The sequence below is a fragment of the Salmo salar genome, chromosome 18 (assembly GCF_965601325.2).
Source record: "Salmo salar chromosome 18, fSalSal1, whole genome shotgun sequence".
NCBI lineage: Eukaryota > Metazoa > Chordata > Actinopteri > Salmoniformes > Salmonidae > Salmo > Salmo salar.
In genome coordinates, this window is record NC_138308.1 from 67,822,313 (window position 1) to 67,848,208 (window position 25,896).

The 25,896-nt window shown below is 44.1% G+C and overlaps 1 protein-coding gene across 1 annotated transcript in view; it reads left to right on the forward strand.

Moving 5' to 3' along the window:
* Positions 1 to 401: 401 nt before the first annotated feature.
* LOC106577488 (uncharacterized protein KIAA0232) overlaps positions 402 to 25,896 on the forward strand; it is a 100,427-nt gene continuing 74,932 nt past the window's right edge. Inside the window, exon 1 of the mRNA XM_014155517.3 lies at positions 402 to 770. The gene's annotated coding sequence lies outside the window, so the exon portion shown is untranslated. The remainder of the gene's footprint in view (positions 771 to 25,896) is intronic.

Genomic DNA, 25,896 nt, shown 5'->3' on the forward strand with positions numbered 1-25,896 from the left:
TACTTAACGTGACCCAGTGGTTAAGCCTTGAGATTGACTATTTTGAGAAACTGCCGACAGCATGGCGATGCCACCCACCACAAGGCGGCAAATTGAAATAGTTGTCATCTGAGACTTTAATATTCATCTGAACGCAGGGGTCACCGACACGGTGCCCGCGTGCACCAGGTCGCCCCCAGGGACCACATGAGTCGCCCGCAGGCCTGGTCTAAAAATAGCACAACTCACTAGTGAGCTGCGTCTGAAATTTAATTGTATTCTGTTGCTATTCTTTTTAATCACACTTGCATTTATATATACACATTTAAAAATGACAATATCTTAATATTTTCATTATACATGAGTTTAGGTGAACTCTGACCTACTCTAGTTCAAAGGTCAGTATTGTGCGCGTGAAAAAAAACAGTGCTCGTGGAGAATAAGCTAGCGGGCGCAGCGAATGAAACAAAAGTGATCGGCTTTGAGCACGTGATGACTCCCGTTGTAAAAATCATAAACAACATCCGCTCCAAAGCAAAACAGCACAGGATTTCAAGGTGCTATTGGAGATGTCAGCTGAATATGGTGACCTGCTGCTACACACAGAAATCCGATGGCTCAGCAGAGGGCGAGTTTTACTTCGTATTTTGTCACTTTTGGGTGAAATCAAAGAGTTCAAGCAGTCCAAAGGCGAAGACGTCTCACTGCTAGAGGACACAGAGTGGACACTTGACCTTCCATTTTTGACAGACATTACTGGGAAACTAAACGACTTGAACTGCAAGGCAAAGGTAAGACTGTTGTTGATCTGATAAGTGCTTTAAATGCATTTAAAGCCAAGATGAACATTTTCTCTGTGGATTTACAGGAAAAAAAAGGTGCTGCACTTTCCCTCTGTGCAGTCGGTGCTGAAAGACAATGCTTCTGCATCTGAGACGTTTGACAAAGTTGCAGAAAAGTACTGTGAAGTCATAAACAGACTTGGGCAAGAGTTTGAGAATAGGTTTTGTGACCTTCATCAGCTTGAGCCATGTGTGTCGTTCATTTCCAATCCTTTCATGAATGTGGACACAACGTTCTTTGCTGAGCAACTAAGTGCAACGTTCAACTTGGATGCTGGACAGGTGGAGATTGAAATCATAACATTGCAAAATGACCTCCACCTCAAAGCCTACCAGGCTGCACCAAACTTTTGGTGCCTTGTTGACACAGAAGTACAGTGGAGTATGCACAGCAGCTATGAAGGTTGCTAGCCTGTTTGGTTCAACCCATCTCTGTGAATCAGCGTTTTCTGACATGAACTTCATCAAGAACAAACACAGAACACGCCTCACTGATGCACATCTGAAAGACTCACTCACAATTGCAGTGTCAAGTTACACACCAGATTACAATACACTGGTGAACAGCATGCAATGCCAGTCTTCCCACTAACAAAGAAACTGATACCAGATGTCAGTGGCAACATGGCAGTGCCATGGCGAAGTTGAATTAAAATATTGAAGAATTGTGTTCAATTTAAAAGTGTGTTTAAAAAAATGCAGCAGATTTGGTCATTAGTTCAAAATGTGACAAGATTTATTTAAAAATAAGTTGACTTTTCTAACATTACATAATTGATAACTTTAAGACATAGTTCATGATTTGTTAAAAGGGTTTGTCAGTGGCTAGTGAAAATGGGACATTTTTCCTATGAAATGTAGTGATGTAAGTGATCATCTGAAAATGTAACAATTACTGAGATTAAAGTGCTGAATATTGATCTGTTTCCCACCTTAATGTCATTGTTGATAATTATTGTGAGAAATTATTAACGTGATCAGTGTCTTCACATAGATGAGTATCATTATTAATAACGTATAACTAAAGGCAAACTGAGCAAATGTGTTATTTCAGAAGAGCGTATCAAACTGGTAGCCCTTCGTATGACTCAGTACCCATGAAGTAGCTCAGTTTCAAAAATGTTGTTGACCCCTGCCTTAACAGATAGTGACCCCAGCTAGGGGCACCAAGCTTTCCCGGGTCTTGCCTTCCTTTTGTCCTCCTTCCAAGCCAAGTCATTCGCCCGATTTCGAAGCACTTGTGCCCTGTCCATGTTCAGTCTCACCTTGATTGATAGAAATAAATGCAATTATATTTCATATTATTACAAATACATCTCATATCTCTTGGAAGGCCAGAAAATAAATGAACAGTGGACAATCATTTTAACCTGGTCAAAAACCTCCAGATCCTTCTCAGTCCGTGCCTGAAGGTGGTCTTTGAAGGCGTTCAGATCTGGTTCGACAACTTCTACCATATCAGGTGGAGTATCAGTGACCTCAAAATACATTATACAAAAACAGCAATAGGAAAAACACCAAGTCAAGCAAACATTTTTTTTATTCTACAGCATATGCAATAATGTTATATACACAATTGCATTGTTTACGTCAGTAAACAGCTGTGGTTCCCCTCCATACAGCAGGCTATAGAGTTAATACTCTGGAGGCCTGGACACTGCTTTGTTGTGTGCAAAGATAATTACCTTCAGATTATCCTTCCACCTTTCCCGGTACCTGTCAAGGGACTTTCCCATGGCAGTCCCATTGGTCCGTTCTTCCAAACGTGGAGTCACCATACATCTACACATTCACATTATATATAACTCACTGTACTATCAGCGTCAATTTCGAAAACTTTATATTACTGGACGCCTATGCGAAACAATGCTACAAGCATTACATTAACCACTAACATGTAAGCTGACATTGACTAAAACCAACTAGGCTAGAGCTAACTAGCACTTAGCTAAGCTAAATTTGTTTAGCATCAAGCTAGCGAACTGTTAAACGCCATTTTCGTACAAATATTAACACTAACACATTTTATCGTGACATAACTTTAGGTAATATATGTAAATATGTTAACTGACCCTTTGTTCATAGAAAAACTTAACAAATTGGATCTAAAACGTTGAAAAAAGTAGAGAAAGTTCGGACGCCATGTTAATCCCTTCTCATTCATGTAAACCATTACCAACCTAGCCTAACTCCATTAATTTACTTACAATGTGGGGCAAATACCAACCAGTTTTTAACCCGGTTAAAACTCTATTCAATTGCCATCAAACTCATGGACTATGTAATTAACTGTTACCTCAATATTTTGAGTCATATTGCACTTTTGCACATTACATACCAAAATGAATAAGGTAAAAAGATAAGATGGAGAAATGTTTGTTTGCAGAACTAATCATTCTCCATAATGAAGAAATGTCAAAGATCTCACTAACGCACTCCATTGACGTCACAGCTCCCCTGGCGGCAGTAATTATATACATACATTAAACGCAAATACCTGGGAGGCAAAATAAACAAAATAAAACATAAAAAATATGATCATACATATGTGTCTGTGTAACAGATGTATATCGTACTCTCCTTGCGTTGTTTTCTCCAAATAAATCACATCAGCCAGTTGTCCCAGTTGAGCATCATTTATTTATGTTGTTAAATGGGAAACAGCACGGTAGTTGTGCAGGGCTTAACGATATTGATGGCTGTCGATGGCAAAATCCCTTGCATCACATTTTCATACTGGGCGAACAAAATACAATACAAAATATAACGTGTAAATACCTGTTGTTAAATGAGAAACAGCACGTTAGTTGTGCAGGGCTTAACGATATTGATGGCAAAATCTGTAGCATGAAGACAACTGTGTTAGCAGTGGGCTTATGTGACCATTACGTCGGTGTATGCTAGCTAACACACTTATTTACAGCAATCATATGCCAAAGCACATCCCAGAAAGCCCCTCAATCCCTAACAGGTACCATATACCCACACATGTATAAATCAGTAACGTACAGTAAACATTGTAAAATATAAAACAGTACTCAGAACGTAACCTACCCCTTGCATCACATTTTCATACTGGGAAGACCTGACGCTCGCGATCTCCCCCTATCTGCAAGCGGGGTCAATCACAACACACCTTATTGTCATCAGAGTTGAACCAACCAATAAGAATGCTTGAACATTAAATACACATTTCTTTAGAGGCAAGTGGAAACATAACCAACCCTGTTACTTCTGTGTCACATATACACACACATGGCATATGCTTGAGTACCACCTTGACATCTCTGATCTGCTTGTCTCAATAAATGAATGCTAGAACATTGGTAGCCAGGATTAGCTATTTGTATCTAGTCTCCTAATAATTGCATAACGGTGCAAGTTAGACACGTTGCATGTTCAAAAAAAATATATATTATTTAATATGATGACCTACCCTAAACCTAACCCGGACAACGCTGGGTCAATTGTGCACTACCCTAGAGGACTCCCAATCACGGACGGTTGTGATACAGCCTGGAAACTAACCAGGGTCTGTAGTGACGCCTCTAGCACTGAGATGCAGTGCCTTAGACCGCTGCGCCACTCGGGAGCCCCAAGCATGTGAGCTGTCTTTTTTGTTGGTCCTGTCAATGTTGAGTGATCACACATGCCTCAGCACACATGGGTTACTTTGCCTGCTTTCAAACGTGTGCTTAAAGTGGGGATGTTTCATAGTATTCTGATTATCTTAACTCACCACCACCAATTCATTTAGTTTTTACAGGAAACCACGGAACCACCACTGCAATATATGCCTACACTCAGATAAAAAGGTGTTATCTACAAACTAACAGGATTCTTCTGCTGTCCCCATAGGAGAACCCTTCTTGGTTCCAGGTAGAACCCCTTCTGTGTCTAGGTAAAAACCTTTTGGGCTCCATTCCACAGAGGGTTCTACATGGAACCCGTAGTGGAAATTTCAGTATTGAGAAAGACTTGGACAATTATTCAATCATCTTTATTCAACATTGATTAATTATTGCAATAATGAAACCGTCGACCGCACACTTTAAGTTGTGTTACCGAGAGCTTCCCTAAAAATGAAAAACAGACATCTTACATAGGACACTAAGTATGCTTAGTTCCACCCCTCTCAGGCAGATCAAAAAGCATCATAAGCCACTTTGGGTTCATCCTGTCGTTAACAACACATGGTGTTGTTCTAACCCCCAACCCTGGTTTAATTTCCCCGATGCCAGGATGTCTAGGACCCTTTGTTCCAGTCCATCTCTATCCCAGTTACAACCACCCCACATCCTGTCCATGGAATACGTCTCCCCAGTGCACCACTGATCATAGAATGGAATGAGGCTGTAAAGTTATTGCCCACTCGTAAAACCCATTTCCTCAATGCCCAGGCTAGATGCAGGAAGCTAGAGTGGACATCATAAAAACTCAGCCTTAGCAGGCCAGTCTTACTCTTAGTTAACTATATAATTGTTTACTATTTATTTCAAACAAATCAGGTAAGTATGTAATTCTTCCCTGACAAACCAAAAATACTTCTACCTGGAACTTCTACCTGACAGCCAAAGAACCCTGTTGGAACCCCTTTCTCAAAGAGTGTACTCAACCAGTTTAGCCTGATAAGTGTATGCCATTTAATTCTGCACTCAAACATGTGCCTGGTATTCAAGATAACACGCAACAAAGCACCACCACCTTTGAAGGTTTTCATTAACCTCTGCTCAGACTTAAATCGCAGTGTTCCAAGAACCTCCACCAGGTGTGACTGTAGTATCCTCAAACAGACAAAAAGGAGACACAAGAGGCACCAAACACTAATTTTAGATCCCAAGGGATCTTAATTTTCATACGGTATGCTCTCACTCGCATCACTATATCCTTTACTATCTTCTCATGTCTTTATTTGGAACTCCATCCACAAACGCACTACTATAGCATCTTGCTTACATTTTAGGCATCCAGCTGAGGCTTTCGATTGTTCATGTTACACTGGGATCGGCACAGGGGTATAGGAACAGTCATTTTTAGTGTGGTTGCAAAGTAGATGAACAAGAGAAGAGGATGTGGATACTTGTGAAGGGAGAGCAGTGAGGGTGGTGGGTTGAACAGCTGCAGTGAAGTTGATTGGTTGCTCTGGCTCATCACATCTTGACTAAAAGAAAGAGATTTAGAAATTGACTCGGTAAAACTTCAGCTGTTGAACATTGCCAGAGTTCAACAGCTGAAAAGCCGTCATTAACATACTCCCAGAGATAGCAATACATTCAGTATTCACTGAATGAAGTAGCCTACCCATCCCCATTTACAATTTCATTCATCAATGAAATAAATTATACTACAGCACATTCAATTACAGTATTATTGTAGACTATAGACTACTCCTGTATCTACCTTGTACAATACCGTAATCATTGAATGAAGCAGCGTACCCATCCACGTTTACAATATAATTTATCAAGTTAAATAAATAACACTAGCACATCAAATTACGTTATTGTATACTAGCCTACTCCTGTCAGTCGTCAGTTCTGTGGAGGTAAGGATAGAGTCAGGCGCAGGACACAGAACTGAGTAAAATAACGTACTTTACTCGAGGAAAAAATCATAAGCCAATAATCCACGCAGGGATAACAATCCTGACACAAAGAACTAACACGAAGACAAGAAACAATCACGCACAAAACGTAATGAGAACCAGAGGGTTAAATAGGGAAATTATCATAACAAGATGGGAACCAGGTGTGCACACTCAAGACATAAATGGAAAAAGAAACGTGGATCGGTGGTAGCTAGAAAGCCGGTGACGATGACCGCCGAACGCCGCCTGAACAAGGAGAGGCACCAACTTCGGCGGAAGTAGAGACAGTACCCCCCCACCCCCGACGCGCGGCTCCAGCAGCGCGATGACACCGGCGTCGGGGACGACCCGGAGGACGAGGCGCAGGGCGATCTGGGTGGAGACGATGAAATTCCTGCAGCAAGGAAGGGTCCAGTATGTCCTCCACCGGCACCCAGCATCTCTACTCCGGACCGTACACATCCCACTCCACGAGGTACTGAAGACCCCTTGCCCGGCGCCTGGAGTCCATGATAGCTCGCACAGTATACACCGGGGCCCCCTCAATGTCCAGAGGGGGCGGAGGAACCTCCCGCACCTCAGATTGTTGGAGCGGACCAGCCACCACCGGCCTGAGGAGAGACATAGAACGAGGGATTAATACGATAATCAGGGGGAAGCTGTAACCTATAACATACCTCGTTCAGTCTCCTCAGGACTTTAAATGGCCCCACAAACTGCAGACCCAGTTTCTGGCAGGGCAGGCGAAGGGGCAGGTTTCGGGTCAAGAGCCAGACTCTGTCTCCTGGTACATATACCGGGGCCTCACTACGGTGGCGGTCGGCGCTCGCCTTCTGTCGCCTGATGGCCCGTTGCAGGCGTACATGGGCAGCATTCCAGGTTTCCTCCGAGCACCTAAACCAATCATCCACCGCAGGTGCCTCGATCTGGCTCTGATGCCACGATGCCAGAACCGGCTGATAACCTAGTACACACTCAAATGGAGACAGGTTAGTGGAGGAGTGGCGGAGGGAATTTTGGGCCATCTCTGCCAAGGGGATGAAAACCGAACACTCCCTCGGCCGGTGCTGGCAATAAGACAGCAGAAACCTACCCACATCCTGGTTAACTCTCTCCACCTGCCCATTACTTTCGGGGTGAAAACCTGAGGTCAGGCTGACCGAGACCCAGACGTTCCATGAACGCCCTCCAGACCCTTGATGTGAACCCCGATCAGACACTATATCCTCAGACACAGTCTGTAGGGCCGTAGGGAGACTGGGCAAAGGAATGAGACGGCAGGACTTAGAAAACTGATCCACAACAACCAGAATCGTGGTGTTTCCTTATGACGGAGGAAGATCCGTCACGAAGTTCACCGATAGATGTGACCACGGCCGTTGTGGAACGGGTAGGGGTTGTAATTTCCCTCTGGGCAGGTGTCTAGGTGCCTTGCACTGAGCGCACACCGAGCATGAGGAAACATACATCCTCACGTCCTTAGCTAAAGTGGGCCACCAGTACTTCCCACTAAGACAGCACATTGTCCGATCAATGCCCGGATGACCAGAGAAAGGTGACGTTTGAGCCCAATCGATCACGAACATCAGATGGAACGTACCTACGTCCAACTGGGCACTGGGTGGGCTCCGCACGTAACGCCCGCTCGATGTCCGCGTCAACCTCCCATACCACCGGTGCCACCAGGCAATAAACCGGAATTATGGGAGTGGGATCCGTGGACCGTTCCTCTGTGTCATACATTCGAGACAGTGCGTCTGCCTTAGCGTTCTGGGAACCTGGTCTGTAGGATAGAGTAAACACAAAATGGGTGAAAAACATGGCCCACCTTGCCTGGCGAGGATTCATTCTCCTCGCCGCCCGGATGTACTCCAGATTGCAGTGGTCAGTCCAAATGGGAAAAGGGTGTTTATCCCCCTCAAGCCAATGCCTCCATGCTTTCAGAGCTCCGCCAACAGCCAACAGCTCCCGGTCCCCCACATCATTGTTTCGCTCCGCCGGGCTGAGCTTCTTCGAGAAGAATGCACAGGGGCGGAGTTTAGGTGGCGTACCCGAGCGCTGAGACAGCACAGCTCCTATCCCAGCCTCGGACGCGTCCACCTCTACTATGAACTGTAAGGAGGGATCAGGATGAGCCAACACAGGAGCCGAGGTAAACAGAGCCTTCAGTTGATTAAAAGCCCTGTCTGCCCCAGCTGACCACTGCAGTCGCACCGGTCCCCCCTTAAGCAGTGAGGTAATGGGAGCTGCTACCTGCCCAAAGCCCCGGATAAACCTCCGGTAGTAGTTGGCAAACCCTAAGAACCTCTGCACCTCCTTTACCGTGGTTGGAATCGGCCAATTACGCACGGCTGAAATGCGGTCATTCTCCATCTCCACCCCTGACTCTGACAGACGATACCCTAGGAAGGAGACGGACTGTTGGAAGAACAAACATTTCTCAGCCTTCACATACAACAGTCGACCAAGCACCTTGCGCACCAGAGCCACATGCTCGGCGCATGTAGCGGAGTATATTAGAATGTCATTTATATACACCACTACACTCTGCCCGTGCAGGTCCCTGAAAATCTTGTCTACAAAGGATTGGAAGACGGATGGAGCATTCATCAACCCGTACAGAATGACGAGGTACTTATAGTGCCCAGAGGTGGTACTAAATGCCATCTTCCATTCATTCCCCTCCCGGATACGCACCAGGTTGTAAGCACTCCTGAGATCCAATTTGGTGAAGAAGCGCGCCCCATGCAATGACTCGGTCACACTGGCTATGAGAGGCAGAGGGTAACTATACTTCACAGTGATCTGATTTAAACCTCTATAGTCAATGCACGGGTGCAAACCTCCATCCTTCTTCACAAAAAAGAAACTCGAGGAGGCAGGTGAAGTGGAAGGCCGAATGTATCCCTGTCCCAGAGATTCGGTGACATGTGTTTCCATAGCCGCCGTCTCCTCCTGTGACAGAGGATACACGTGACTCCTGGGAAGTGCTGCGTCTACCAAGAGATTTATCGCACAATCCCCCTGTCGATGGGGTGGTAATTGAGTCGCCTTCTTTTTACAGAAGGCAAGAGCCAAATCGGCATATTCAGAGGGGATGTGCATGGTGGAGACCTGGTTTGGACTCTCCACCGTAGTTGCACCTATGGAAACACCTATACACCTAACCCTGAACACTGACGTAATCATCCCTTAAGAGCCTTCTGTTGCCACGAAATAGTGGGGTCATGATAAGCCAACCAGGGAAACCCCAACACCACTGGAAACGCAGGAGAATCTATTAGGAAGAGACGAATTCTCTCCTCATGACCCTCCTGCGTTCTCATGCATAGTGGAGCCGTGACCTCCCTAATCAGACCCAATCCTAAAGGACGACTAAGGAATGTACAGGGAAAGGCACATCAACAGGAACAATAGGGATCCCTAATCTACGTGCAAACAAACGATCAATAAAGTTCCCAGCTGCGCCTGAATCTACTAGCGCCTTATGCTGAGAATGCGGGGAAAACTCAGGAAATTCTATAGATATATATATGTGCGCAACAGGAAGCTCTGGGTGAGTTGGGTGCATACTCACCTGGGATGATCCACCAGTGCCCTGCCTGCTGCCTCGATTTCCTGGGGTACCTCTCCAGCACCGACCAGCAGTGTGTCCTCTGCGGCCACAGGTAGTGCAGGAAACAGCTCCCCCTCCGGTCCCCCTTAGAGCAGCACCTCCGAGCTCCATAGGTGTAGAATCAGAGGTGCTGGTGGACGGAATGGACGGACCCTGATCCGGACGTCCGCGGGTAGCCAACAGGTTACCAGCCGTGGATCGGTGGTGGCTAGAAAGCCTATGACGATGACCGCTGAACGCCGCCCGAACAAGGAGAGGCACCAACTTCGGCGGAAGTCGTGACAACTCCCCTATCGACACAGTAAATAATATTGCCTATGTGCTTTCCACAATATGTTATCAACTTGTTATCAACAAAAAGTCATTATTTTCAAATAAACCAAATTTTCCTTAACACAGCAGGCCCAAATATTTCCTAATGATATCACAACTTAAGTATAGCCTACTTACTCCTCAATTGGATCAAGAACACAATTATTTTCATCGCCTCTAAGGAAACTATCTGAGGCCTACACAGCACAGCCATTGGTTAGGCAGCACACACAAAGGTTTTGGATCAGCAAGAGCAGAGCAGGCTGGGGCTCAGGGTTGGAATACCCATTGCAGTGTCTAATGCAGCCTAGTTGTATTTAGACCATCCCAGCAGCTATCTTAGAAATATGAATTTGCTCTGTGCTTCTCCGAGCATGCACTTCGTAGCCTATGGTCTATATGCTATGGATCATTTGATTGAGACCACCATAAATAGCATATATCAACTACAAATTACATGACCCTCCCCTGGACTAGATTTAAAAAATACTAAAGCTTCCCCTGGACTGAAATTGGAAAAGCATGACCCTCCCCCATTTTCCTCCAGGTAACCCCTTAAATGAATGGGCGAAATTTGCTTATCTCTCCCTCTCAATCATGAATCTAGTGAGGCATTATTTTCAAAAAGAATTTGATTCTCAATTACAATTACTTTGCATTATACTAACATAATTTAGGACACACGGTATGTGCCAATTCAATTTTATTTGAAAGACGTCTAATACAGTGTGAACACAAGAGGGCAGTGTGACCATAACAGGGAAGCACCTGCATGGTCAGTGTGTGAATTCTTTGCACAACTGTCTAGTGTTCCCCAAACCTCTCTTTGAGTAACCAGCCATCCCACTTATTTGATGTACTCAGAAGTAACACTGCGGATTCAACTAAGGTTGATGATTAGGTGACCTTTTGTATTAGCTGTGCTAGTTCTGGACTACATCAAAGAAGTGGACTTCTTTGATGGGTACGATATGAAATGGGTACGATATCAATGGGTACGATATGAAATGTTGAAATAGCTCCATCTTTCCCGGTGATAGGTTAGCTAGATTGTTCACAATACAATTGCTACACCTACAATACGATGCGAAATGGGCTTGAAGATTATATCATCAAATTTGGGGTAAAGCAGACATTAAGATATACAGTACCAGTACTGTATATAAAATAATATTTGCTTCTGCCAATGGCCTTTTATGAGGTTGTTGAGCTGAAGATGATTGTGCTATGTTTTTGCCCATTGAAGACCATTCAAAAAGTTCAAAAACGACAAGACTTTTTCCTGGAAAATGCTGCATCACTTTCAAAGCGTATACTCTCAGATCTCCACACTGCCTATGATGGCAGTTTAGGTTAGGCCTAGTCCAAAAAATGCACTATCTTGTGAGATGACTAGCCTGTAGCCTATGTTCAGTTTGAGAAGGAGAGCACGAAGATGAGAAAGAGGACCAGAGGTCAACTTTGATAGCGTGCTACTACTATGGTTGATTTTATGAAAAACAATATGCTTCTTGCCCATGATGTATTTATCAAAGTTATTGACAGTGTTGGGAGTAACATGTAAACGATTAAAAAAAACGTTAACTGTAATCCGTTACGTTACCAACAAAAATACTGTATTACTTCGATGATTACTTTTAAATTAAGAAAGGATGTTTGAGAAAAAATATGACAGTTCTTTGTTTTCACACTGACATTCAAATCAACATTGAAAAAAGGTGCAACATTTAAAAAAAAGTATTCACCCCCTTTGTTAAGGCAAGCCTAATTTAAGTCAGAGACCACTATGATGACACACCAAATGTGTTTGATGGATCGCAGGAAAAGGCTTTTGTAGGCTACAGTCCAAGCTGTCTTCCATTGGTGCGACTGCTGTAGGCATCCAAAGATGATCCAACTTGAATAAACGCTTGGAGGTAAGGACGACAGCAGTGGTGTAGTCTACAGCGATACGGATATCACATTAATATCTACATAGCGCAACGATGTGAATCACACTGCTGCTCTCTCATTTAGCTATTTGCGCCTTACCTATTGTGGTTGTTGTCGATGGCTGTTCACAAATCTAAATGTGTATTTGTACCTAACAATGGTTGAATTCAATAAATTTAAGGTGCCTATCGATCATTGTTTTTGAAACCAGTGGACAGACAATAAAAAATGCGCTCTTACAACAGCTGCATAGTGGGGATCCCAGCCTATGCAATAAAAGTGGGGCTTTTATTGCTCAATCTAATTCATGCTGATAAAAAAAAAAATCCATAGGCCTAATGGACACATGCTCAAACTCGCATACTTTTGATAGACTTAAATGGGCAATTTGTAGTTGCTACATCCATTTTTGGATTTACAAATTAACAGTTGAACTAAGCTCATGAGGCATTGATATGTTATATTCTTCAAGAGTCAATGGATATATATATATATACACACACATACATACATACATACATACATACATACAGTGGGGAGAACAAGTATTTGATACACTGCCGATTTAGCAGGTTTTCCTACTTACAAAGCATGTAGAGGTCTGTAATTTTTATCATAGGTACACTTCAACTGTGAGAGACGGAATCTAAAACAAAAATCTAGAAAATCACATTGTATGATTTTTAAGTAATGAATTAGCATTTTATTGCATGACATAAGTATTTGATGCATCAGAAAAGCAGAACTTAATATTTGGTACAGAAACCTTTGTTTGCAGTTACAGAGATCATACGTTTCCTGTAGTTCTTGACCAGGTTCACACACTGCAGCAGGGATTTTGGCTCACTCCTCCATACAGATCTTTTCCAGATCCTTCAGGTTTCGGGGCTGTCGCTGGGCAATATGGACTTTCAGCTCCCTCCAAAGATTTTCTATTGGGTTCAGGTCTGGAGACTGGCTAGGCCACTCCGGGACCTTGAGATGCTTCTTACGGAGCCACTCCTTAGTTGCCCTGGCTGTGTGTTTCGGGTTGTTGTCATGCTGGAAGACCCAGCCACGACCCATCTTCAATGCTCTTACTGAGGGAAGGAGGTTGTTGGCCAAGATCTCGTGATACATGGCCCCATCCATCCTCCCCTCAATACGGTGCAGTCGTCCTGTCCCCTTTGCAGAAAATCATCCCCAAAGAATGATGTTTCCACCTCCATGCTTCACGGTTGGGATGGTGTTCTTGGGGTTGTACTCATCCTTCTTCTTCCTCCAAACACAGCGAGTGGAGTTTAGACCAAAAAGCTCTATTTTTGTCTCATCAGACCACATGACCTTCTCCCATTCCTCCTCTGGATCATCCAGATGGTCATTGGCAAACTTCAGATGGGCCTGGACATGCGCTGGCTTGAGCAGGGGGACCTTGCGTGCGCTGCAGGATTTTAATCCATGACGGCGTAGTGTGTTAATGGTTTTCTTTGAGACTGTGGTCCAAGCTCTCTTCAGGTCATTGACCAGGTCCTGCCGGGTAGTTCTGGGCTGATCCCTCACCTTCCTCATTATCATTGATGCCCCACGAGGTGAGATCTTGCATGGAGCCCCAGACCGAGGGTGATTGACTGGTCATCTTGAACTTCTTCCATTTTCTAATAATTGCGCCAACAGTTGTTGCCTTCTCACCAAGCTGCTTGCCTATTGTCCTGTAGCCCATCCCAGCCTTGTGCAGGTCTACAATTTTATCCCTGATGTCCTTACACAGCTCTCTGGTCTTGGCCATTGTGGAGAGGTTGGAGTCTGTTTGATTGAGTGTGTGGACAGGTGTCTTTTATACAGGTAACGAGTTCAAACAGGTGCAGTTAATACAGGTAATGAGTGGAGAACAGGAGGGCTTCTTAAAGAAAAACTAACAGGTCTGTGAGAGCCGGAATTCTTACTGGTTGGTAGGTGATCAAATACTTATGTCATGCAATAAAATGCAAATTAATTACTTAAAAAATCATACAATGTGATTTTTCTGGATTTTTGTTTTAGATTACGTCTCTCACAGTTGAAGTGTACCTATGATTAAAAAAATTACAGACCTCTACATGCTTTGTAAGTAGGAAAACCTGCAAAATCGGCAGTGTATCAAATACTTGTTCTCCCCACTGTATATATCCATTGACTCTTGAAGAATATAACTTATCAATGCCTCATGAACTTAGTTCAACTGTCACACTCCATGAGAACCCCAAATATAAGCTTGTTTTACTCCAATGTTTGTAAACATTGTAAATGTAAACAAACACTGTATAGCCTCATAATGTGGTTACAACAATAATTTTGCATCCACAGCTCTGTCTAATCTGAGAGTGGTTACATATTTCTCCGGGCCCATCCCTCAGCTTTTTACAAAAACAGAGGTGGGACAGCCGTTTTGTTATTGTTTCATCTGTGGATTTGCCCTTTAGACAGCTGCATATTATCAAGATATCAAAGTGTCACCAACAGTGACAATAGGCCTATAGCAAATGCAGCATATGGCATTCATTTTTCAATATGTAAATAGCACTTTTCAGTAGTACTCAAAGCATGCCATTCCATGAGCGCAGCATTTATTTATCAACTCGAATCAATGAGCCCAATCAGTCCTCTATGACAAAAAAAAAATCATAAACAACAGAGTAGGGATGGCTCATCAATCGTTTTTGGGTTATGGTCAGGTCAAACAATTTGGCTAATCTATACTTCCATATTTCCAAGTCCTATTCTTGAAGATCAAGGGTTATAACATTTATTGGAATGACTGGAATTGTGATATATTTACATTAAAAACCAAAGTCTATAACCTATAACTTAATTGTATTAGCATATGTAGTAGAAGGCGATGGGTTAGAAGAAGCCTATAAAACCAACCAATAAAGTAACATTTAACATAAAATGTAACATTCATATATGGCCAGCTATGTAAACTTTAACATTGATTTATCGTGCAATAGATTGGTAACATACATTTTTGTCTTCTTCTAATCCCTCTTAAAGGGAAAGTAATCTAAAAGTAACTGAACGTAATCAGATTACGTTACTGAGTTTGGGTAATCCAAATTTGGACAGGTAATTAGTAAGTGTAACGGATTACATTTAGAAAGTAGCCTACCCAACCCTGGATATTGTGGTGCTGAAACTTGAAGCAGCAGTCGCAGCACAATCAATCGGAAATGGACAGCTCATGGTGCTACAAGTAGACAAATTTGAGTAGGCATAATTAATTTAAACCATATTCATTTCGATTAGACTTTATTAACAGCAAGAGGGCTTTGTGTTGGAGCCTATTTCTTATCTTTTAAGAAATAAAAGGTACCTGTTTAACAGAGGAAATTAGGCTATAGCCTGCTATGTCCATAGATTTGTCCGTTAATTCCTCCACCCACCATGCACTCTTTAAATAGCCTACTTCTGTGTCAGTGAAGGGCTGTTAAGTTAAAACCAAGTCTCGAATTGAGGGGATGTATTGAAAAAAGCGACAATCGCACAGGCTTACTCCTTGTTAGCTTGATTCGCAATGCTTTATGCTACAAACAATCTGTAAAATACCCGGGAAATATGTGATTCCGATGCATATGGGAATATCATTGTTTAATTTCTTTGACATTCAAAGGCTGAGCTACAACCTTCTATAGCCGAGGAGAGAAATGTTGATTTTGCTTGAGAAGTAATCTAATTCTGTCACTACCAATTGATTAAGCTATTCACCCTCTGTTTCGTTGCAAACAAGACACACACTGATTTAGCACTGGAGAAATATGATAGTTCTATGTGTTCAGTTTATCTCTCTGTCCATTCTTAGTCTGTCATTTTGGTAATGTGTGTGGTATTAAAATAGATTCTGCTAATATGTAAAATGACGTAGAATTGCATGGAATGTTTATAAAAGGCTATTATTTCTCAGACCTGCAGCACTTGGAGCTATCATAAATACAGCGTTCCCATGTGATGCTTAGTTAGGGCAAACGGTTGACATGTTCTCGGCTATCCACTTTGTTTTAATTATTATTTTGGGTATAGGGGAGGGTCACTTATTTTTTTCATAAAGTCTGATTTTCTCCATGTAACTCTTATTATAAATAACGTTCACTCCCTAACTTCTCTGGGACTGGCCTGGACCTTGAATGACTGTTTTGAAACATGCTGAGACTGTAATCGGATTGTAAGGTTCTTATGCGTGCTCTCTCTCTCCCCATCTCTTTCTCTCTTCATCTCCCTCTCTCTCTCCAGCGCGCATTAGGAGCTTATCTCTGGATTAGGGTCCAGAGGGGAGGAGGAGATAGTTTGGGAGTCAGGAGACACAGGTGGTGGGGGGAGGGAGAGATGGGTAGAGGGAGAGTTGAGAGCAGAGGGAGAGGAGGAGAGAGAGCAGAGGTGGGAGGAAGGTAATGGGGGATAGAGGAAAAGCGGTGAGGGGTAGAGGGAGAGAAGAGAGGAGGAAAGAATAGAGGGGGGAATTACGGGGAGAGGGAGAAGGGAGCCTTTACACCACATTATACTGTTCCGTCCCCACTGTATGAGTATACATTTAGATTTTCCTCATTATCATCACGAAATTATAAGGTTCACTGTATCAAATTCATGGTATGAGGTTAATTTGATCAAATTCATAGTGGGTCAAGGTTCCCAAGCCTCATCTTCATCCTTGGTCTACATTCGGCAGAGGGAGAAGTCCATTCATGAATACCTCTCGTGTGGAGCCACCCTTCAATTACCTCCTATCATGTGAGCTCTCCTACTGGGTTGTCTGGAACATCTCTTGGCCTGTCTCATAAAATGAAATACAAAGTGAACATTAACGTGCATACACATTCACATGCAACCATGCAGGCACTCACGCAAGCATGCACGCAGGCACAAATGCGCACACACACATTTACATTACATTACATTTAAGTCATTTAGCAGACGCTCTTATCCAGAGCGACTTACAAATTGGTGCATTCACCTTATGATATCCAGTGGAACAACCACTTTACAATAGTGCATCTAAATCTTTTAGGGGGGGGGGGGGATTAGAGGGATTACTTTATCCTATCCTAGGTATTCCTTAAAGAGGTGGGGTTTCAGGTGTCTCCGGAAGGTGGTGATTGACTCCGCTGTCCTGGCGTCGTGAGGGAGCTTGTTCCACCATAGGGGTGCCAGAGCAGCGAACAGTTTTGACTGGGCTGAGCGGGAACTGTGCTTCCTCAGAGGTAGGGGGGCCAGCAGGCCAGCGGTGGATGAGCGCAGTGCCCTCGTTTGGGTGTAGGGACTGATCAGAGCCTGAAGGTACGGAGGTGCCGTTCCCCTCACGGCTCCGTAGGCAAGCACCATGGTCTTGTAGCGGATGCGAGCTTCAACTGGAAGCCAGTGGAGAGAGCGGAGGAGCGGGGTGACGTGAGAGAACTTGGGAAGGTTGAACACCAGACGGGCTGCGGCGTTCTGGATGAGTTGTAGGGGTTTGATGGCACAGGCAGGGAGCCCAGCCAACAGCGAGTTGCAGTAATCCAGACGGGAGATGACAAGTGCCTGGATTAGGACCTGCACCGCTTCCTGTGTGAGGCAGGGTCGTACTCTGCGAATGTTGTAGAGCATGAACCTACAGGATCGGGTCACCGCCTTGATGTTAGTGGAGAACGACAGGGTGTTGTCCAGGGTCACGCCAAGGTTCTTAGCACTCTGGGAGGAGGACACAATGGAGTTGTCAACCGTGATGGCGAGATCATGGAACGGGCAGTCCTTCCCCGGGAGGAAAAGCAGCTCCGTCTTGCCGAGGTTCAGCTTGAGGTGGTGATCCGTCATCCACACTGATATGTCTGCCAGACATGCAGAGATGCGATTTGCCACCTGGTTATCAGAAGGGGGAAAGGAGAAGATTAATTACGTGTTGTCTGCATAGCAATGATAGGAGAGACCATGTGAGGATATGACAGAGCCAAGTGACTTGGTGTATAGCGAGAATAGGAGAGGGCCTAGAACAGAGCCCTGGGAGACACCAGTGGTGAGAACACGTGGTGCGGAGACAGATTCTCGCCACGCCACCTGGTAGGAGCGACCTGTCAGGTAGGACGCAATCCAAGCATGGGCCGAGCCGGAGATGCCCAACTCGGAGAGGGTGGAGAGGAGGATCTGGTGGTTCACAGTATCAAAGGCAGTAGATAGGTCTAGAAGGATGAGAGCAGATGAGAGAGAGTTAGCTTTAGCAGTGCAGAGAGCCTCTGTGACACAGAGAAGAGCAGTCTCAGTTGAGTGACCAGTCTTGAGACCTGACTGATTTGGATCAAGGTCATTCTGAGAGAGAGAGCAAGAGAGCTGGCCAAGGACGGCACGTTCAAATGTTTTGGAGAGAAAAGAAAGAAGGGATACTGGTCTGTAGTTGTTGACATCGGAGGGATCGAGTGTAGGTTTTTTCAGAAGGGGTGCAACTCTCGCTCTCTTGAAGAAGGAAGGGACGTAGCCAGCGGTCAAGGATGAGTTGATGAGCGAGGTGAGGTAAGGGAGAAGGTCTCCGGAAATGGTCTGGAGAAGAGAGGAGGGGATAGGGTCAAGCGGGCAGGTTTTTGGGCGGCCGGCCGTCACAAGACGCGAGATTTCATCTGGAGAGCGAGGGGAGAAAGAGGTCAAAGCACAGGGTAGGGCAGTGTGAGCAGGACTAGCGGTGTCGTTTGACTTAACAAACAAGGATCGGATGTCGTCGACCTTCTTTTCAAAATGGTTGACGAAGTCATCCGCAGAGAGGGAGGAGGGGGGGAGGAGGATTCAGGAGGGAGGAGAAGGTGGCAAAGAGCTTCCTAGGGTTAGAGGCAGATGCTTGGAATTTAGAGTGGTAGAAAGTGGCTTTAGCAGCAGAAACAGAAGAGGAAAATGTAGAGAGGAGGGAGTGAAAGGATGCCAGGTCCGCAGGGAGGCGAGTTTTCCTCCATTTCCGCTCGGCTGCCCGGAGCCCTGTTCTGTGAGCTCGCAATGAGTTGTCGAGCCACGGAGCAGGAGGGAAGGACCGAGCCAGCCTGGAGGATAGGGGACATAGAGAGTCAAAGGATGCAGAAAGGGAGGAGAGAAGGGTTGAGGAGGCAGAATCAGGAGATAGGTTAGAGAAGGTTTGAGCAGAGGGAAGAGATGATAGGATGGAAGAGGAGAGAGTAGCGGGAGAGAGAGAGCGAAGGTTGCGACGGCGCAATACCATCCGAGTAGGGGCAGAGTGAGAAGTGTTGGAGGAGAGCGAGAGGGAAAAGGATACAAGGTAGTGGTTGGAGACTTGGAGGGGAGTTGCAATGAGATTAGTGGAAGAACAGCATCTAGTAAAGATGAGGTCAAGCGTATTGCCTGCCTTGTGAGTAGGGGGGGAAGGTGAGAGGGTTAGGTCAAAAGAGGAGAGGAGTGGAAAGAAGGAGGCAGAGAGGAATGAGTCAAAGGTAGACGTGGGGAGGTTAAAGTCACCCAGAACTGTGAGAGGTGAGCCATCCTCAGGAAAGGAACTTATCAAGGCGTCAAGCTCATTGATGAACTCTCCAAGGGAACCTGGAGGGCGATAAATGATAAGGATGTTAAGCTTGAAAGGGCTGGTAACTGTGACAGCATGGAATTCAAAGGAGGCAATAGACAGATGGGTCAGGGGAGAAAGAGAGAAAGTCCACTTGGGAGAGATGAGGATTCCAGTGCCACCACCCCGCTGGCCAGATGCTCTCGGGGTATGCGAGAACACGTGGGCAGACGAGGAGAGAGCAGTAGGAGTAGCAGTGTTATCTGTGGTAATCCATGTTTCCGTCAGCGCCAAGAAGTCGAGGGACTGGAGGGTAGCATAGGCTGAGATGAACTCTGCCTTGTTGGCCGCAGACCGGCAGTTCCAGAGGCTGCCAGAGACCTGGAACTCCACGTTGGTCATGCGCGCTGGGACCACCAGGTTAGAGTGGCAGCGGCCATGCGGTGTGAAGCGTTTGTATGGCCTGTGCAGAGGGGAGAGAACAGGGATAGGCAGACACATAGTTGACAGGCTATAGAAGAGGCTACGCTAATGCAAAGGAGATTGGAATGACAAGTGGACTACACGTCTCGAATGTTCAGAAAGTTAAGCTTACGTTGCAAAAACCTTAGACTAAAATGACTAAAATGATACAGTACTGCTGGTTGGTGAAGTAGGCTAGCTAGCAGTGGCTGCGTTGTTGACTTTGTTTGAAAGTGTAGCTGGCTAGGTAACCTCGATAGTTTCAGTACTACACCTTTATCATGGTACAAAGGCAACTATGTAGCTAGCTAACATAACACTAATCAAGACGTTCCTTTGTAATGTATTTAGTTTCTACAATGCTGCTCGTCGGTAATAGTTGGCTAGGTTTGGAAAGTGGCGTCGCGGGGGACAAAAATAGCTGGCTAGCTAACCTCGATAATTATTCTAAACTACACAATTATCAAACTATGACAAAGACAACTCTGTAGCTAGCTAACACTACAATAATCAAATCGTTCCGTTGTAATGTATTAGTTTCTACAGTGCTGCTAGTCGGTAGAAGTTGGCTAGCTAACAGTGTTGACTAAGTTTTGGAGAACGGCGTCACGGAGGACGAAGTAGCTGGCTAGCTAACCACGATAATTACTCTAAACTACACAATTATCTTAGATACAAAGACAGCAAAGACAACTATGTAGCTAGCTAACGGCGTCACGGACGAAAATAGCTGGCTAGCTAACCACGATAATTACTCTAAACTACACAATTATCTTAGATACAAAGACAGCAAAGACAACTATGTAGCTAGCTAACACTACACTAATCAAATCGTTCCGTTGTAATGTATTAGTTTCTACAGTGCTGCTAGTCGGTAGAAGTTGGCTAGCTAGTAGTGTTGACTAAGTTTTGGAGAACGGCGTCACGGAGGATGAAAATAGCTGGCTAGCTAACCTCGATAATTACTCTAAACTACACAATTATCTTTGATACAAAGACAGCTATGTAGCTAGCTAAAAAATTGCTCAGATCAAACAAATCAAACCGTTGTAATGTAATGAAATGTAATATTACCTGCGGAGCGATGTGCAGCACGACTACTCGCAGAGGCATCCCCTTGTCTGCCTCTGAGTATGCTTCATACTCAGAGGCAGAAGACGTCACAATGCGTCTGCATAGCGAAACCTCTACGTACTAGCCAGGCCAATGACGGTTTAAACATTCCAATGGGTGTTATTGGGGAGGCAGGTAGCCAAGTGGTTAGAGCGTTGGACTGGTAACTGAAAGGTTGCAAGAGCGAATCCCCGAGCTGACAAGGTAAAAATCTGTCATTCTGCCCCTGAACAGAAGTCAACCCACTGTTCCTAGGCTGTCATTGAAAATAAGAATTTGTTCTTAATAAGGATCGACGTTCCGTCAACGGGACAGTTGTAAATCATGCGGCACCTTATGTCAAGATCGCAGATTTTAGAGAAACAACAAATGTCGGTACATATAAGTGTCTTATATCGGCTGAAAGCTTACATTTTTGTTAATATAATTGCACTGTCCAATTTACAGTAGCTATTACTGCAAAAAAATGCTATTGCTATTGCCATGCTATTGTTTGAGGAGAGCTCCTAACAACAAAACACTTTTTTCACCGCGATAGGTTTGATAAATTCCCCTCTGAAGGTGAGATGTGTACTTACATTCTGAAATCTTGCTCTGATTTATCATCCAAAGGGTCCCAGAGATAACATGAAGTGTCGTTTTGTTAGATAAAATCCTTTTTCATATCCTAAAAAGGTCCATATAACATGCACAATCGATTTTGTATTTCCACTCGTTCAATTTGCAAAGAAAGGAATCTGTGAAAATCTCACCCTAAACGTTGTTTCAACGAGTCAAATCACGTTCGTATGTATTCCTCAGAGATCCTAGAAGGTAACAAGACTTCACTATATCATTAGGGGTGTAGTATATCCCATAGGACACCATATTTGGTCAGAGAGCGACGCCTTCATGTCATGCCAATGACGAGGGCGGTCATCACTTGAACGACTGTATCTTTGTCAAATAAGCACCAATCGGGGTCAAACTAAGCTAGCTAGATAGCCAATGAGCTGGCTTTACGGGAGTATCCGGAAACCATGTATATGTTGTAAAATGTGGCTACTTACCTTGTATGACAGCATGCCTTTTCATTTTGGACAAAAATTATAAGGATATTCAGAGTTATGAAGTTATGAAAACTGGTTGTTTTGCAAATATTGAACTTATAATATGGCTACTAATACTTGGAAAGCTAAATCAAAGTCCAAGTGTACAGATTTGACGATATTCTTTCAGAAAAATGTAATATGAATGCGAACGTCTCCTTCACAATTTGCCCAAATGTACCTGGGGACTTCACACTAAAAGTCTTGTTGTTCACTCATACTTCAAGTTATCCATCTGGAACTTTGCACATACACTGCTGCCATCATGTGGACACCATCGGAATTACAACCAGAGTGATGGCTAGAACTGTGACTTTTCTCTTGCATTTCAAAGATGGTGGGAGAAAAAAAACGTTTTTTTCTTTGTATTTTCTTCTACCAGATCTATTGTGTTATTTTCTCCTACATTCAATTCACATTTCCACAAACTTCAAAGTGTTTCCTTTCAAATGGTACCAAGAATATGCATATCCTTCCTTCAGGGCCTGAGCTACAGGCAGTTAGATTTGGGTATGTCATTTAGGTGAAAATTGAAAAAAGTGAGCTATCACTAAATTAACTGACTTCCTGACGTATGACTATTGCAGGCCACAAGGGGAAGACAATAAAAAGTAGCATACAGGTGCATTAATCATTTACTAAACAAAAGATATAATCGAATAGGCTAGCCATTTATTAGTGGATGCTCAAAGGCTGTATGTCTTTACCTTGCCTCCCAGGACTGACCAGATTGGTGATGTCTGGTGAGGACCTGCCTTTACAACAGGCCTACAAGCCCTCAGTCCAGCCTCTCTAAGACTATTGCGGACAGTCTGAGCACTGATGGAGGGATTGTGCGTTCCTGGTGTAACTCGGGCAGTTGTTGTTGCCATCCTGTACCTGTCCCGCAGGTGTGATGTTCGGCTGTACCGATCCTGTGCAGGTGTTGTTGCACGTGGTCTTCCACTGCGAGGACAATCAGCTGTCCGTCCTGTCTCCCTGTAGCGCTGTCTTAGGCGTCTCACAGTACGGACATTGCAATTTATTGCCCTGGCCACGAGCATGTTTACATTGTGTCGGTCAAAAGTCCTCATGCCTCCTTGCAGCATGCCTCAGGCACTTTCACGCAGATGAGCAGGGACGCTGGGCATCTTTATTTTGGTGTTTTTCAGAGCCAGTAGAAAGGCCTCTTTAGTGTCCTAAGTTTTCATAACTGTCACCTTAATTGCCTTCTGTCTGTATGCTGTTAGTGTCTTAACGACCGTTCCGCAAGTGCATGTTCATTAATTGTTTATGGTTAATTGAACAAGCATGGGAAACAGTGTTTCAACCCTTCACAATGAAGATCTGTGAAGTTACTTGGAATTTTACTAAATATCTTTGAAAGATAGGGTCCTGAAAAAGGGCCGGGTCTTTTTTTTGCTGAGTTTACTTTTGGTCATGTAGTGTATCTGTAGTGGAGTTGTAGTAGTACTACAGTAGCAGTAGTAGTAGATTTTTACTGCACTCAGAACCATGCTTTGAGTTTTGTTTCATGATAATAGGACAAAAAAGCTACAGTACCCTGTAAATATCTGTACTCCAATGTGGATTTGATTGAATTGAGTCTTATTACTGCTATTGAGCATCACTGACTGTCTCGGATTAGGCTTTGAAGCAAGATATCAGCTATATTCTGTGTTTGGACTGATAGTGGCAGACCAATGTTCTTATCGATAATGGCTGATGGCTGTTCTGAAAGTGTACACACACACACACACACACACACACATATACATACATACATCTCTGGTCAGATAACAACAGAGGAAAACAAACAAAAGAGAAGCCCTTTCATTCATTTCACTCACCATTATCTATCTTGAACTTTGACCTACACAATGTAAACATGCTCATCAACAACACTGGTTTACATGCGTGAGGTGTGGTGACACAAAGAGGATCGAAACATTCTGTGTCTTTCTGAAGCAAACAGAAGAACAGCACAGTTCAATACCAACAGAGCCTATAGGTCACTTTCTGACTGAGTAGGGGTGTGCACTTTGTCAACCAATTAATCAAACAATCTATCGCTTTGATCTTCTAGCAGAGAGAAAACAACACAGTAGTTGTCACACAGACCAGAAGGGTATCTATTTTTATTGTTTGTGCATTCATTCCTGTGACTTGTTGACGATAGTCTGTTTGGTGATACAGTGAAGGGACTTTGGCCCGACTTTGGCCTCCTTTATCACACTAGCCAGTCCTCAAAAGGCCATTTACGGCCAGACTACATTTGCATGTCCAAGATAACACAACCATCATGACATCATTAATACATTTGGGTTCTATTTTTAAAAAGTGTGAGGTGTAACCTAGATGCGAAAAGCCCTCCATTCCAAACCAAGGAATATCATAATCATTAGGGCATGTAAAATACTTTTAGCGTGTGGCGGCGAACAGCTTGTCGAAACAGTCTTGCTTCATAATGACGTCGATAGTTGACAGGCCAAAGAGGTTGCATATAATGACTGAGTAAGAGGTTCCGTTATTTGGGACATGGCTGCGGTATGCTAAAGTCTCAGGGGTGAGGGGTGCAGGTTCACACATCTATCCGAGGACATGACTGTCTTTCCATCAGATGGCCATCCTCAAAAGGACATAAATGTTGTGCAAATGCATATCATTTGTGCTTAGTTTAGGTTTAAATGTAGGTTAAAGGTTAGCGTTAGGGTTAGGATGTTTGAAATCGCATGTGTTTAGAAAGTGCCACATTGCCCAAGGCAAAGGAGATAACAGTACTGTGTGAAGAGGAGAGGCTATACCATGAACAATCAGCTGAAACATTAGAATGTGGGAGTAGCATTGATTATCTATCTGTTCTAGTAATTACAGCAAGTCCCTAAGGTGTCAATGACAAACATGTCAACCTTGCGCTCTCGAAGTCATATGAATGAATCAAAACACTTGGCACTCAAGTGTAGCTAATGGCCCGAGGTGCTATCGTTGACTCAATGCACCTGATGACCTCAGTCATCATCATGCAGAAAGACCTCAATGAACTATAGGCGACAGCCTCCGACTGGCCAAGAATGGATTTACCCAGATCTGGAAAGGAAGCAGCCAAATGGCGACTCGCGGGGATGGACGGATCCCTGTGAATAATTCTTATAAGAGGGGCACATGATGAGGGACGATGGATGGAGCGCAGTGGTACCCCTTCCAGCACACACAGTGGGATTGTCTTCTTTTCTACTTTTGTCAGTGAGGACATACGAAGACAAATAGAGCAATGAATTCCTATCAAGGCAGGGCCAAATTACCGAACGGGCACGCAAGACACGTGCCCACGGGCTGATTTTTTTGGCCCCCAGACAGCATACAGTTGAAGTCGGACATTTACATACACCTTAGCCAAATACATTTAACCTCAGTTTTTCACAAATCCTGACACTTAATCCTAGTAAAAAATCCATGTCTTAGGTCAGTTAGGATCACCATTTTATTTTAAGAATGTGAAATGTCAGAATAAT